Consider the following 18149-nt stretch of genomic DNA (forward strand, 5'->3'; position numbering starts at 1 on the left):
ATTTAATTATATATTGTATAGAAAATATTTTCTCACATTCCAAATTTTGCCGCCCTAGAAAATTTGCCGGCCTGGGCACTAGCCCCGACCGCCCCTAGTGTAAATCCACCACTGATCATTCAATAAATAATCACGTAATCAAACTATTTTTAATTAGCTAAGTGTATTAACAACAAGGCCGGATTAACCCTCAACGGGTCCCTAGGCAACCATCAATTTGGGGGCCCTTTTCTTCCACGTCCATTCCCTTCTTTTTTCGACATGTCGTTTTCTACATTTGTTTTCGGCAAATTCATCAATTATATTATCAATATCGATTTTGTTCAATAAATCTGACTCAATGCAAAGTATACCTAACATCTCGAGTCGCTCTTGTAGCGTTGTAGCTCTTTCAGCAGATTTGATTCTTTTTGAAGGATCGTTCGGCAGAACAATTTGTGATCATTTATGTTAAAAAAATCCGAAGAGCTATTTCTGTGTTAGGAAATACATCGGCTAATTGATTTTCCATTAGAATCTTATACAAATGACTATGAGTTTTTTGTGCATCGGTGTATCTGGAGTTCACGTAACTTTGGAATTGTTTCATTTCAATGAAAAATTCTTTCGATTCTTCGTGGAGATCTCCATCACTCAGAGAAAAGTTGATGATTTTATGTTTGTAAGAAAATTTTAGAAGTCTTTTTCATTTTTCGGGGGCCCCCTAAAATCGGGGGCCCCAGGCAAGTGCCTATTCTGCCTACTTGTTAATCCGGCCCTGATTAACAAATACATTTATATAAAATTATGTAAAGCTTATGATTGACAAAGTTAAAGAATATTTAACAAGCGAAACATTTGATGCATTTGCAGAACACGTGAGCAAATCTCTCGATTAAAGATTACTGAACGGTTGACGCGTTAAACTATTTAAAAATTTGAATTCCTTCAAATTAAGTATTTAATGAAAATCATTTTGGTTAGATTTTTTTACTTTTTTATATTATAAATATAATAAAGTATTGCTATCGAAAAAAAATCGATATCAGAGTTTCAACGGAAATACACGTTTTGAGGAACAATGATTCCAAAAAAGTTGTTTTTAAAAAATGTTGCGTCCGTCGATATGTCGGTATGTCGGTATGTCAGTATATGTCTGTTACCAAGCCTTCAATTTTCAACTGATTTTTCTCAAACTCGGTCCATAGGTTCAGTTTGGTCATAATTATAAATAATTTTTTCATTTTTCCCCAGGGCTTTTTTAAGGGTACTTTCCTCTAGACCAAAACAGGATTTTTGGGGTTTTCTCAAAAACGGCTCTAACGATTTCGATGAAATTTGGCACAAGGCTAGACCTTAAGGTGTTCCTAGTATTGGTATAAGCCACATAACCGGGAAAATTCGTGAAGGCCCACACCCTAGGGAAAACCTCTCCAAATACAGGAAAATGGCATTTTCTAGGGAGAGGTTGAGGAGACAGCAGTGAAACTTCGTATCAGGGTTTATATCAACAAGGTCCTAGGTTTGATATAACTCCCCTCTGTTACCCCTCCCCCTGGAGCAGTGAAGCTGGAGGGGATGAAATCTTCAAAAGTGGTCAAATCAATCCTATCCAAAATTGATCAAATATTATGTAAAATGTCTTTCTAAGTAACTTTTGTAACTTAGTAATCTTTGCTTAGCCGCACCCTTACCAAACTACATACTTCTATATTATATTAAATCCAATAAATACCTAAGCCTGTTCCTAAATTATTTGTTTTTAAATAATTCTTACAATTGGCTGCTTTCAATAAAAACATTACAAGAATAATACATCAATTTGATAATATAATAAAGTCTTGTCCGATGTTTCGAAGCGTTTATTTACTTACCAGGTAATCGAGAATGTTATGGGTGAATGTAAGTTTTTTATTTCTCAGGACTCTTAAGAGAAGTGTCTGCTATTGCCTTCAGAGATTATAAAAGAATTGTTACAAAAATTTTCACTGTTTCTCAAATATCTATCTTTAAAGGCTTAACAGCTCTTACAAGACTATTCTTGCTGGATTAAATTATATATATATATGTATAATAATTGCATTCATAAAAAACACACACATTCGCTTGCATTGTTCCCTAAATCTGGAAGCCATATAATTGTTGTATGAAATATAAATATTATACATACAAAACAACGACTCAACAAATTATTTTCGAAAAAAATTATTTTGTCTACCATTTCGACCTTGAGTTAATCTCACCGTCATTATATTTAATAAATAAAATTATCGTTAAGTGAACATATTACAATTCAGTAGTTCAGTTATGGACAATATTTTATTTATAACAGATAAAAGTAATATGTATATAACTTATTTCTGATATGATAAATCAAAAGGTGATCATATTAATCGATCGAAAATGAATCTTTTCTGTAGGATGTTATTATGCTACCTCTAAGTCCACCAATCCGACTGAGCTTATAGAATTGTCCTCTTAAATTTTATGAATGATTCACGATAAATTGTTTAACTTTTCTTGTTTTAAGACTTGAGAAATCTATACTATCTCTATATATTATAAATGCGAAAGTAAGCATGTTTGTTTGTTCGTTACGCTTTCACGCTAAAACTAGTGAATGGTTTTTAATAAAACTGTACAGCAATATAGCTCATACTTCAGAATAACACATGAGATATAATTTATAAAGATATAGTAATAAAAAAATTTTTTTTTAATTAATTTAATTTGATATTACCATAAATTATAGATTTCTGTAAAAAAGCAGTCATTTGGCATTACCATAGACTACTGATTTCTATAAAAATAGTCAATATAAAATATTTCACGGCCATCTTTTCTGATATATTCACTGTGTGAGATTTTTCTTTTAAAAATTTTACACAGCTCAATTTGAAGGTATTTTCAAGCACTACAATAAAGATTCTGCTTATAAAGCTATAAAATTTCATTTTTCCTCGTTTTTAAACGTCAAACACCAAAAAAATAATAATAATGAATAAAAAAAAGATTTTTTGATACGGTATTACTTACTGATCGTTGTATTTAATAAATCGATTAAGCAATCATTCTCTTTGTTTTTTTATTGGCTACAATTTTATTCCTACAACTATGCTAAAAAAACGCCAAGTTTTTGAGTAATTCACGTAAAACCAACTGTAAACATGCTTTTTTTTTGTCAAATCTGCGCGCTTTCTATTGCAAATAGCTCAAAAAGTATTTGGTTAATAAATAAGTGTATATGACATTTTTTGCACAAAATTGGTCACTCTATCGATTCCAGGGGTTATTTTGACCAAAAATATTTTCACCCCCAAGAAGGAAGCGCCCTTCGGCGTGATTTTAAATAGGGTGGTAAGTAGAGCATATTCCCAAAATTTCATAAAAAAAATCAGTTACTTGGATTTCGGAGGTCAAAACCTTAATTCCCTGTAGTATTCATAGATGCCACACATATATAACTGATATTCCCATATAATACATACTATACAATTTGCGCATAATTTTCGCTCTGACGCGTAAACATGATGACAGAGGGACAGTCGACAGATAGACGACAGACAGACAGACAGACAAATAACCGTAAATAGACTAATTAGGTGATTTTATGCACACCCATACCCAAATTTTGTTCATAGCATCAATATTTTCAAGCGTTACAAACTTGGGATTAAACTTAGTATACCTTGGTATATTTCATATACATGGTATAATAAATATGGTAAAAACTCGAAAAATTTCAAAATAATAATTTGTCAATCTAATCGATATTAGATGATAATTGACATTGTGACTTTTTTTCAAAAATAAAGACAGATATGGCAAAAACTAAAAATTTTCAATTAACGAATTTGTACTTGTTTTGACATAGTGCCCTTGTCACATAAATAAGAGTAAATATAGTAAAAACTCGCAAAATTTAGAAATTAATAATTTGTAATTGATATTAGTGGATAATTGATATTGATACCATGTACATTTTTCAAAAATAATGGTAAATATATATGGTAAAAACTCTTATTTGGCATATTAAATAATCCAGGAACCGCTGACTAATGATTGATTACTTAATATTAATTATATTCATAAAACGTTTTCACAAATCAGTTTCCACGATTCTGAAAACTCAAAAAAACTATTTGATCCATCGACTAATACTTTGTGAAACTTGTTGAAAATAGCTAAAACAAGTCCCCAAATATCCAAAATTTGTTATAAATAATTTTATAATATTACCATTTTTATATCAATGACCAAAACATCAATTTTTCTGTTTTGATTCCCTTTTTTTTTCAAAAACATGAGCAATTTTTTTCGTTTTTTAAGTATGTCTAAGTTTAAGCTATCATCGTGTTGTAAACATGTGTTTTTAATCGAAAAAATAATAATAGTTTTGTTGTCTTAAAAACTGAAAAGACCTCTTTACTGAATAAGTTACGGAACTCTAAAAAGTTCATATTATATGTATATTAATATTCAGGAATTTTATATAAAAAAACTCGAATAACAGCAGTTTAAATATATTTTTGAAGTGTTGAAAAAATAACAACCACCTTTTTTTTTGAATAAAAATCAAATGGCATACTAGGCATTCAAGTCATTGATAGATGAATTTCTTATTTTTTTTAATGAATAGGCTTAACAACAGCTATTCTCCATATGGCTATAGGCCTTAAATACAACATTTATATATGATTTTATCTCAAAATTATAATATTTTTATATTTATGTCAATAAAATTCTATATAAAGGGGATGCACAATAAGTCTGTTACTGTATAAAGAGTACTGTATCTAGTATAGTCAAAGATGTAAACAGATTAAGGACAATGGAAAAAATCGCTAACTTTTTGCTAAAACCTGATGGAGTTGTAGCAATAATACTTAAATGTCAAATATCATTCGTAAAACATGAGTTAGTTGCGCAAACTTATTGATAAACAAGGGAAAACAAACAATTGACTGAGTTAATTGTTGAAATACCATGTATAGACAGTATTGATTACTCTGTCACATTAAAAACACATACATGTCACACATATATATAACTGATATTCCCATATAATACATACTATACAATTTGCGCATAATTTGGACTCCCACTGGTAAGCAGGGATGTTTACGACAAAATATTTCAAACAAAAGTTGTTTATATTTGTATAAGGAACATTTTTTACATTTAAACTTTTGTTCTATCTCCAACGGTTTACAAGATAGACCCAATTGACCTATGTTGCTCATTTACGAACTTGACCTTAATTTTTACGTTCTCAGCACGCTATAACAATTTCAGCTTGAAATCTCTTTTTATTTTTGAGTTATCGTGTAGACAGACAGACGGACGGATGTACAGACAACCGAATATGGACTAATTAGGTGATTTTATAAACACCTATACCAAAATTTTGTTCGTAGCACAAAAGCGTTACAAACTTGGAACTAAACTTAATATAGTATGATATATTTCATATACATGGTATAACAATATATATTTAATTAAATATTACATTCCATATTAAGATGACCTAACAAATTAATAAATAGGCAACTTGTTTTACGTATATGTGAGTATTTGTCAAATAATCGCAAAACTGTTATACTTGTAATAACATATACGTAATACAAGCTGCCTAATTTTTTATGTCCTTTACATAAATCGTTTCATTCAATTAACAATTTATTAATAAGTAGAGACATTTGCGCAACTAACTCATGATTTACGAATGATATTTGACACCTTAGAAACACGTTCCACCAGGTTTTAGCAAAAAGTGAGCGGTTTATTTCATTTTACTTAATCAGCCGAAGTTACTGAACTAATCAGGAAAAAGTAAAAAATTTATTATGATCAGAAACTTTTCTGTCAATATACAGAACGAAAGTTTTTTTGAGGAAACAATATAAGCTCTATATGGGATAACCTTTCAGTAATAAATAAATTTAGGTATAATTTTCTTTTCCTGATTATTTCTTATTTCTTATTCTTATTATGTTCCATTGACTACTGCTCTGACACTGGAATTTTTTCCCTTATTCCGGGATATCACAGTGTACGATTTTGGGTGACATTTCACAAACTATACGTCCTATCGCCATTATAATCCCGATTTTTGTATTTTTTGAGTCAAAATTTCTCTTGAAAATGATTTGTAGCCAGAAAGCAGATCAGAAAATTTTCCCGATTTTAGCAATTTTTGTGAAGGGGGAGGAAAAATCCAAAAAAATTACAGAATACTTTTTCTTTCGGAATATATAACTTTGTTATAACTTGGTTTATTGGGTAATTTTGACCCAAAAAATTGAGTGTGTATTTTTCAAGATATCACTAAAAATCTTGTACGAAATCTAATATTTCGGTGTGATTCTTGAGATATCTGGAAAAATCTTCATCTAATCGTCAAATGAGCTGAATTTTTATATCTTTGGGACCTATTTACATGATATTAGCAATCTATGAAAAAAATAATCTAGATTTTGAGAAGTTTTTGAATGAGAAGTCGCATATGATTTTAGACGAAATTCTCTGAAACAAATCGTGTAATAATCACAGATCCGATTTTTGTCTTTCTTTGGTCAAAATTAGTAATTACTCTTGAAAATGATTTCTATTTAGATTGAAAACATGAAAATGATTTCCATTTTTTGAAATTTTTTTAAGGAATGTCTTTTTGAAAAAAAAAACGAGAAAAGCGCACAATAAAATTTGTTTCGGAATTTATAACTTGGTATACTCAACAATTTTGATTCGCAAAATAAAAAAATTGGGTTTATTTAATGATTGAGTGAGTAACTGTTGTGGGTTCACCAAAAATTCTGCACGAAAATACATATTTCGGAACTATTTTAAATATCTAGAAAAATAGAGTCAATTTTTATGTTTTTTTCGGTCTGAAGGATGTATAAGCATGCCAACAATGTATGAGTTAAAGACTATTTTTAGAAGAAAATCAAAATTCCTTTAAGGTAGGCTTTTACTCAAAGATTATGTGGTTATAATTTCAGCTTAGGAGAAAAAAACTCTTTGAAAATCGATATAAAATTGTGCACTCTTCAAAAATGGAGAAATCTCAAAAAACGACATATTTTGAAGGTATTTTCTTTTTATTTACGTTTTTTAAAAAGATTTTCATAAGGCTCACTAAGCTACCTACAAATCTTCATTTATCTTTCTTTTATAGTTTTGGAGAAAAGGTACACCAAAGTTTTGCCCTTTTCTTACTTATTCGATGATGATATAAGAAAGTCGATTATACGGTTCAAAAAGTATAGGGAAGGATCTGAATCTCTTGTGAATCCTTTCAATCTTTTGCTAGCGACCTGAGTAACTGCACGTTATAAAAAAATCTGATTGTCTCGGGTTGTTCTTGTTTTATGCCTGTACCCTCCATTTATGATTTCATAATAAATAATCACAAAATCAGCGCATATTGTATCAAGGTATTGCTGTTTTTTTTTATTAAGAGTGTATCGTATAAGTTTAGCCAGTCAGCCACATATACTTTCTTAGTTGCATTATACACAGTAGAACTTATTTACGTTCCAGTAAATAACAAACATTCGATTACCGTAATATTATACACGTTTGATATTCTCCATGGGAAATATTATACACTTTTTAATATACATACTGACTTTCATATTCATAAGTTCAGTATGAACAAAACCGTCTTACGGTTAAGTTCATTTATATTGAATAGTGTGAAATAATACAACTTTGTTTACAATTTGATTAAAACGATAATTCCGCTTTAAATAATAATAAACAATTTTTTTTGTTGTGCTCTCAAAATTTTCATTAACTTTTGATTTTATTTTTTGGTGAATTTTAATCAGATGTTTAATTGCGCGTCGCGTAATGTTTTTATGATTTGTTTTTGTATAGTTCCACGTGTTTAAAAACTGTTTTTTTCTTTCATATGTGGTTTGTTTTTTCGATTTGAAATTTGTGTGATTAATTTTTTAGAGGGTAAGATTTCAGTTTTTTTTTTTTTTATGAAGGTTTTTATTTTTTATAACGTGTGAAAAAAACCACAATGTAGTTAACATTTGGTGTATCGAAAACCATTTTTATGAGAGGCAGTGATATAAAGAATTTTTGAGAACAAAATTTTGTTTTTATTTATTTTTTATTATTGTTTGAGGGGTTGAAATTGTTGAATTTTTTTTTATATATATTTGAAGAAAGGCATTTTGTTTGACTTTTAATATTTCGTTTATAGTTTTTACACACAAAATTGTGTACAAATTAAAAAAAATAAGAGAGTAATTTGGGTATACCGTAATCTGATAAGCTCGAGGTCTCTTAGGTCTTATTTTATTGTCAGTTTTAGAAATAGAAAATTCAAAGTTGTTACTTTGAAAGTTATTCAAAAATCAGTTTCTTTCTTGAGAAAAATGCTTCGTATGCAATCTGTCAATTTTACATGACTATAAAAGATTGCAGATGGTAAGTACGAATAAAAGTTGTTAAAGGTTAAACAAATGGCTTTATTTCAATACCAAAAAATTGAAAAAGGTCCAAAAAAATTGAAAATTTTATTTATCAATTAATTAATCATCCTTTTATACGTCTTTTGTGAAAAATTCATATCGATTCTCTGTACGGTTTATCAGAAATTAACTATCGAAGTCAGTGTTTGTACCAAAAAAAAGTTTTTAATTTTTATGCACAGTTTTAATTTTGGGATGATTTTAAAGCTGAAAACTTGAGGAATATTATAAATATTATCGAAGATAGTAAATGAGAACTCTAGAATATTTCGAAATAAATTTCGATTTTTGTCCCAATTTCCTAGATCAGTTTTTTGTATTTTATACAGTTTTTTTTTTGTATGTAGTCCGCCACCAAATTAGCAAAGAGTAACATTCATAATAAGAGTAATCACGACTAGCTAATTCTTACTGATGATGACTACTTGGTAGTCGAAATACGTATTTATAAAATACAAAAAAATGATCTAGGAAATTGGGGCAAAAATCGAAATTTATTTGAGGAATATTGATAAATGTTTTTTATGTAAATAGTAAAACATTTTTAAAAGCACTGATTGACCAAGTAAAAAACTAACATTTATTACGACCACCTTGTAAAAAGGGCTGTTTTTAATAATTAATTTATGGTAAACCGTACAGAGAATCGACTTGAAATTTATACAGAAGGCTTATTAAATACTCATTATTTGACTCCCAAAATTTCATTCTTTTGGTAACATTTTCGTTTTGGTGTCGAAACACCTTAAATGTAGCCCTAGTTCGAATTGGAAAACATTTTCCAAAAAAGTGTGCATTTTTGGTTTTGTGCTGTGGTTTTCGTACAAAGAGGCGCAATTTCAAGGATATTTGTGCAACATAAGAAAAATTAAAAAAAAAAAAAAATTAAACAAACAAATAATTAAAAATAAGTAAGTACAAAGATATAAATGGTCACTGAATGGCTAATTTCTAATTGTAATCTTTTTGTAATTTCTATTGATTTTTAGATAATAGTGGGTGGCTACGATAGTGATACATTATTAAAGTGCCTAATTTTTTCGCTTTGCCTTGACTTTCCTATGACTTCATTTCGTGGAACTTATTCTTACTTCACTACGAACCTAAATTCTGCTAATATTTTTATGAGTTCCGAAGTTTTAAGCAAAAAAGTACTCTTTTTCTCTAGACGCTCAGTTTTCGAAAGACAATTTTTTGAAAAATTAAAAATTTACGAGTTAAAGAAAAATGTGTTATTTTTTCAATCTCTGAGGAAATTCGCTTAGCTCCTGCTCTACGAATTTTCATGCTTTCGATGGGTAGAAATTTCTAAACTTGGGGCATTACATTAAATTACTAGTGATTCCCTTAAAAATTACATATGGGTAAAATTGCAGAAATCACTGTTTTTGTGATTTGGATAAAACTAAAAAATTCATGGGCTCTCAAATTTTATTAAAATTAATATAAAAAAAAATCTAATTTAAACTTCCGTCACAAAACGTCGTTAAATAATACAGATGCAAATGATTATAATGATTTTTTAATTTTTTAACTACCCACCAGATTTTTTAGTAGTTTTAAAAAAGCTCGTGAGTCGCAGAACTCCATCACTAAAGTCATATTTCTTCCTCGTTATATATTTCTTATTTAAATTTTTTTTTTTTATTGAAACAGGATTTTTGTCTTTTCAAGTTTTTGAAAACATGGAATATCTATCTATACATATAAGAGCGTTAAGGGCTGCTAAGTTAGCGCGATGTAAAGTTGGCACCTCCAAAAAGCGCATTTTTGACACTAGTCCAACTTCCATATCGACTTTCAACCCACGCTTCATTTGGAGAAGCTGAAAGGGAAACAGGGCCCAATCCACTTACTGATTTTCAATCCTCCATCTCAATTAAAACAGGCTGTAAAAATGTTCAAAGCCATAAAAACCGCGAAAAAATGTAATGTTTCGGAATAACAAATTGGAAAAAGGGGACTAGAAAGTTTGACTCCAAAAAATACATCTTTGATAGTAGCCCTACTTATCAACCTTTTAACAAGGATCTTTACTGAAGTTCAAAGCTCTGGAAACGACCAAAGGTGGTTTTTCCTTTAGAAATCCACCCAAATATCTGAGATAAGCCCCAAATTTTATAACATCGATGTGCCTTTTAAATTTAATTGCTTTACTTGAATCCTAGATACCAAATTTCAGCTCATTAAAACTAAATAGGGCTGTTATGGATGTCCGAAAGTTGCCCCTTTCCTTAGCATGTACTCTCACCCACGAAAAGTGGGTGAGAGATTAATTTTTTATATTCATTAGTTTAAATTTTCGAACAACATAAGACAAATTTCAGTGCGATGATTATTTCAGAAGATACAGCATTTTAAATCCAGAAGTGCCAATTTTGCTTCGAAAGCAAATACCTTTGCCCAAAAAGCTCGTAAAAACTTTTTCGTACATTTGTAAAACACATGTTCAAGAAAAATAAACAAATTTTTGGGCGGTTTAAGCTGATTTGTTGTAAAATTATTTTTTCTCATCTCCGTTCAGAAAGTGTTAACTTGTTTCGCCTCCGTCGAGCAGAAAAAAGTATACACAACACGGGAGCAAGAACAGAATGTCTCTTTTGCTCCTACGATGTGTAGGTAATGTATTATTAAAATTTTTTGGTACACTTCCGAACTTCATATAAAATTTAGGGATAACATTTCTAACCCTTTCCACCCATCTTACAAATTTTTGAACTATAGATTCCAAAACTATAAAAAGTACAAATTTTCAAATTATCCTTAATAAGCGTATAAATTGTGTTGAACTGGTCATGTAAATTTATAATATTCCCCGTTAACTTTCGATATAGATCAAAGGTCTATATTTTGGGGTAAAATATTACTTAAAAACTGTTTTTAATTAAATAAAAATTAGTTTTTAACACAACTAATTCAAATTTAGTATAAAATTAATCATTTTACTGAACATGAATAAAAAAATACTTAATAGCCACTTAAACAGCTAATTGAAATCAAGATGTTTAATGGTAAAGATCTAACTTAAAGATATAATTTATGATTTCCCGCCCAAAATTCACAGCAAGGTGCATGAGATAATTTTTTTATTTTTAATTTTTATATAAAAACATTTACATTAAATATAAATATTCTGAGATTATTATCAAAATAATTGATTTTTTAAAAATCGAAAGTTTTCTGTAATAAAATTGTGTAAAATTCACACGATATGGAAAAATAAATTGATTCAACACTTAAGTTTGATTTTTGATAGCTTCAAATTTGCAAAAAATCTCACTTAAAATTATCTACACTTTAGATAAAATTTTGGGTATTGTAAATATAATATAACATTCAATAAAAAACTACGATTAAAGTACGATCGGCAATTAATTTCCCGATAAATTATAGTTTATTTTATGGTAACCAAGACTTTGACAAAAGAAGAATTATCAATTTAAATAATTACGGTTTTAAAATGAACATTTAAAACATTTTTATGGCATTTTTGTTAATACTTGTTAACTTTTAAAATTTCAAGTTATTTTTGTTCTTTGTAGATTTTTTTTAAAAGCTTTTATTTAACTTCACTCGTTTGTCCTGGAATTTTGCAATCGAATGTGACCCACTTCCCGATTTTCGATTGATCTGAAATTTTGTATGCCCTTAATCAGATGACAATGTATATTTATGGTAAAATAAATTTTTATATATTTGATATGCATAAACTTTTGTGTTTTTATACCATGCATATATGTAATATTCAAGGTATACTAAGTTTAGTCCCAAGTTTGTAACGCTTAAAAATATTGATGCTACGAAAAAATTTTTGGTATAGGTGTTCATAGAATCACCTAATTAGTCCATTTCCGGTTTGAATATGAAATGAATATGAAATTTTTATAACTTACTCACAACGTAAAACGTGTGGTCGAGTTCGTAAATGTGCAACATAGGTCAATTAGGTCCTGGGTCCGTAGGACCCATCTTGTAAACCGTAAGAGATAGAACAAAAGTTAAAATGTAAAAAATATTCCTTATAAAAAACAAAACAACTTTTGTTTGATACATTTTTTCGTAAACATCACTGTTTACCCGTGAGGGCGTAAATTCGGTGTAAATTTTATAGTGTGTATTATATGGGAATATCAGTTATGTATGTGTGATATGTATGTATGTGTAATGTAATAGAGTAATGAACACTGTTTATGCATGGTATTTCAACAATTAATTCAGTTAATTGTTTGTTTTCACTTGTTTAATAAAAAATTTAAATAAAAAATATAGCAACGAGCTGTTATTGTACTAAAAAAAAAAAATAATCGAGAGGTGTCGTGGTGCACTCGACAGGAATTATATTCCTTTCGTACCTTGGTTTTTTTTAATAAATGCAGTGCTTATTTTTTTTATTTACACGATATTTTTCTGAAAATTTAAGGTATTAATTTTAGAAGTCAAATGCTAGATTTTCTTTAAAGAATTTAATTTTATAGCCACTTTTAGTTTTTAATGTATGAAATAGTTGTAGTATTAGTTTAAAATATATCTGACTTAGTAGTCAACCCAATATGTGAGTACATTACGTTTGGTTTGATCAGGATATTTATTATGAAATAACATAAAATTGCATTGTGCTTACTTTAAATTATCTTTGTTTTCTTTAACTTCTGATAACTTTTTCACAACTCTACTCTACTTTAAATGATTTAATCTAAAATTTTGACAAGAAATACAAATTAACAGTTGTAAAAAGATTTTTGCATTTTTTCAAAATTCATGGTACCTGAATCGATTGAAAAAGTTTTAGTTTCCTAGTTGACCTAGATGTCGGTTTTTGGGGTCAGAAAACAAATATCGTGCGATAGGGAATATAGTTCAAATAATTATTACTGTGAGTCACATTTGACAATTTTTTTTTTTTTACTTTTGAAAAACTATTTTTTACTTTTGAATTATTTTATCACAGAGAATGTATACTTAAAATAGTATCATACAATTCTGAAACACCCTATAAAAATTTAAAATAAATTATTATTACACTAAAAACATATCAGGTAATTTTTTTGTGTATGGCCAAGATTTTGCAATTAATTTGAAATTATCAATTCAAGGTTATTCACGTGTAACTAACTAACTCAATGCAGGTACTTACAAATAATTTATAATTTTTATTGAGTAGGAGTTAAATATTGATAAGGATATTTAATTATAAAAATTATTTTATCTCTATCTCTATATATTATAAATGCGAAAGTAAGCATGTTTGTTTGTTTGTTTGTTTGTTACGCTTTCACGCTAAAACTAGCGAATGGTTTTTAATGAAACTGTACCATAAAATACAGATTTCTGTAAAAATAGTCAATATAAAATATTTCACGGCTATCTTTTCTGATATACTCAATGAATAATTACGACAATTACACATTTAAAAAAATAGAAAACCATACATATATTTTACCTGTGTAAAACAATCCTCACCATTATTTCGAGTGTTATAGAAAGGGGATAAGCGAGAGTAATCTTTATCAATCTTTACTTTTAAACCCAGTAAAGCGGGCGAGTATCACTCTAGTTATAAAATAAATAAACATACATTTTAAATTGGGTAAAACCTTTAATAATAATAAAAAACAGGTCGAATGTTTTTCGAAATGTGTGCAAAAACCAGGATGCCGTAGCTATATCAACAACGAACATTTAACATAAGAGATATATATTTCCATTCTATCCAAGACATTCAAAAATTTTGTTCTTTCAATTTTTGAAAAATAAAGTGTAAGGAACACTCAACAACTCGAGATATTATTGATAGTTTCTATAAAATATTGGGTGTCATATAGGATTTTAGACGATAATTTTGCAAATAATCAAACGTCAAATGAATTTTTGATTTTTTGGGTCAAAATTACCTACTGATTTTTTTCAAATTTCAAAATAAAAAGTTGTTAGGTAATTTTTTCGATTTTACCTCCTTAAAAAAGTAAGAAATCGACAAAAAATTTTTCTTTACAATTTCGATAAAACTCGTTGGTTTTGAATACGTTTTTTTTTTTTTTTAAAACATTAAAAATTGGAAATTTTCAATTGTTGTACCTTGTAATGATACATATCTGGAATTTTTTTTAAAGCTTTTTGCATTTTTGTTTTGTAAAGTTTCGGTTCATAATCAGGTTTTAAAAAACATCAAAAAGATTTGCTTAAACTGTACGAGATGTTTAAATTTTTCCAAAAAATTTGTTTTTCTCAAAATTGAGTTTCGTTTATGGTGTATCAGGCTAAAATTTACCACACTTTTTTATGATCATAAGTTCATCAATATCTTTTCCCTGAATTTCAACTCAATTCCTTCATTTTTCGAAAAGTTACCAGAGAAAGTTGAAAATATGAGGTTAATGTGATTTTCTCGAGGTTTTTAGATTATTTTGCATGTTCAGGGTTCGATAGCAGGCAAGGTCGATGCAGAAAAAAAAACGACGGGTTGCCCTCCGGGAGTGCAGGCAGAAGTGAAAACTTGAATATTAACGTTGTGCATTTTTGATATTTTGGAATGGTTAAGAAATAATTTTGCACGAATTGCTGTAATTATCATTATAAAAGTACTATCATTTATGTGGTAGAATACAATATTTATTTGTTGCAACATTTAAATAACAACATATATTTATATATTTTTGTCTTACGAATTTTCGATCAGGTCACGTGTCCTGACGCGAGAGTTTTTTACCCATTACAAAAAAAAAAAAAAAAAAATAAATAAAGCTATTCAAAAAAAAAAAAAAAAAAAATTGTTCACTTCCCAAAATTTGACGAATTTATTATCAAAATCCGGTAGATTTACCCAACTATGTATGAAATAAAATTAGATAGAAGTTAGGTAAATTATACTGGAAAAACGGGAATTACTAAGGAATTTTGAAAACTGATTTAAGTGGCCACCTTACCTACTGTCATTTAAAGTCTAAAAATAGTAGACGGAAAGAATTCGCATATAATAGCAATATTTAAAAAAAAAGTTTAAGTTTTGACCTTTTTGCATACGGAATCATGTATACTTGAATTTGTAATATTATTTAAAAATACGATTACAAATCTGAATTTCTTTTATTCTTTTTTTTATTTTTGAATAGTTTAGTACCTGCCCCAAAGGAGAAAGATCATATTTTAATAAGTCATTGTCCTGTGTATATTAATATAATATTATATACCATACAGGTGTAATACGTTCTTTGTATAGTTTAATATATGTTATAAGTGCTCATAAGTCTCGCATAATACTTCTTACTTATAAATGTAATGCCTTAAATCACTTTTGAAAATTTACTTTTATAAGAGCCGTTTTTACCGACTTATTCATATATATTATTTAATTGTCCGTTGGGATAAATTCATGTCACTGTGTTATTATTAATATTTTTTTTTGCCTAGAGAAAAAGGAAAATTAAAGAAAACAAGTGAAAACAAACAATTGACTGAGTTAATTGTTGAAATACCATGCATAGACAGTGTTGATTACTATGTCACATACATACATGTCACACACTTATAACTGATACTCATACAATACATACTTTAAAATTTGCGCATAATATGCGCTCTCACGGGTAAACAGTGATGTTTAAGAAAAAATGTTTAAGACAAAAGTTGTTTATTTTTTATTAGAAACATTTTACATTTTGTTCTATCTCCAACGGTTTACAAGATCCAATCTATGTTGCTCATTTATGAATTTGATCTCACTTTTTACGTCCTAACCACGTTATAAAAATTTCAGCTTGATATCTCTTTTCAAACAGACAGACGACAGACGAAAGACGACAGATAGACAGACAGACAGGCAGGCAGGCAGACAGACAGACAGACAGACAGACAGACAACCGGAAATGGATTAATTCGATGATTTTATGAACACCTATACCAAAATTTTGTTCATAGCATCAAAATTTTTAAGCGTTGCAAACTCTGAACTAAACTTAGTATACCTTGGTATATTTCATATACATGACAGAATAAGCGAAAATAAACAATTGTTGAAATACCCTGTAGAGTCAGTTTCGAATATCAATGTTTTCGAAAGTATTTTGAAGCTAACTACAAAATTGAATTTTACTACTTGAAGCTATCTACAAATTTTCTATCTGTTTTGCCTTAATTTTTACTCTCTCGGGAAAACAATGATGTTTATGAAAAAATATTTCAAACAAAAGATGTTTATTTTTTTAAGTAAGGAATATTTCTTACCTTTAAACTTTGATTCTTTCTCTTACGGTTTACAAGACTTTATTGATCTATGTTACTCATTTAGGAACTCAAACTTGATATCTGTTTTCCTTTTTGAGTTATCTTAGACAGACAAACGGAAATGGAATAATTAGGTGATTTTATGAACACCTATACCAAAATTTTATTCGTATCTTCAATATTTTTAAACGTTACAAACTTGAGATTAAAATTAATATACCTTGATATATATGTCATATATGCAGGGTATAAATATATCCTACAAATTCGCCTTGTCAGTTTTTTAGACAAAAAAATCGACTTTTTTAGAATTTTTTTTAAAGAAGTTTGATTTGAATAAAATTTGGTATCAAGAAGGGTTTTAATATTTGATAAGTCAAGTTCGTTAATGAGAAAAATCGACAGATAAACAATGGGTGGGGAGTGTAAAAAGTAAAAAATTTTGAAGTAAAATAAAAATTTTGTATTTTTTGATTAGTTTTATGAAAAAGTACCTACTCTTGCAATTTTTTCCCTAGGCGCTTAGTTTTCCAAATAAAAATTCTTGGAAAACTTCGCGTTATTCGATTTTAAGAAAAATGTGTTATTTTTTCCAATCTCTGAGGGAATGCGCTAAGCTAACGCAGCTGCCTCGCTACGATTTTTTTCATATATGCAGATTATAAATATATCCAACAGGAGAAATTCTTAAGGATGTTCCAGCATGGTATTTGCAGTTTCTATGTTAAAGCAATGGTACAATTTTTTTTTCGACAGAATTTAACGAAAAATTAAATTTAAGAATTTAATAATGCTTACTATTAATTCCCAAAGTTTCAGAAATTTTGACCGTTTAAAATGGGAAATAATTATGCCAACGTCCCAATTTCGATCAATTTACGTCAAAATTAATATCTCGAAAGTGAAAATTAATTTCTAAATTTTTTTTTTAGAATTGTATTGTATAAACATTTTTTTCTACTTTTTCTTCAATATATAATAATATCATAAAAAATAGTTGGAGAGACCGGACATTTTACATGCTTTAAATGGGACATGACCCTCAAAATCGCGAACTTTGTCTTTAAATATCTCGCGATCTAAACGGTCAAAAATTATGAAATTTTAGGAATTCATAAATAAAGTTATTATAAACCCGAGAAAAAAAATTCGGCCAAATCTGTCGAAAAGTGATTTCATGCTGGTACTACCTTAAGGAGTCTTTTCAGTTTTTTAGATAAAAAATGTACTTTTTTAGGATTTTTTTAAAGAAACTTTATTATTTGCATAAAATTATGTACATTTATCAATGAGTAACCAAATTTATTTTTATTTTTCGATTACATTCTTTACCTTTGCTCCCTAGGTGTGTAAAGTGTAATATACAATTTTATGACGCTTTTTTGTTACATATTTCAAAAGATATTTTAATTCTTCAGAAAAATTGTTTAAGTGACGAACTAGGTCACATTGCGATTA

Source organism: Chrysoperla carnea, chromosome 2, assembly GCF_905475395.1.
Source record: "Chrysoperla carnea chromosome 2, inChrCarn1.1, whole genome shotgun sequence".
Taxonomy (NCBI): domain Eukaryota; kingdom Metazoa; phylum Arthropoda; class Insecta; order Neuroptera; family Chrysopidae; genus Chrysoperla; species Chrysoperla carnea.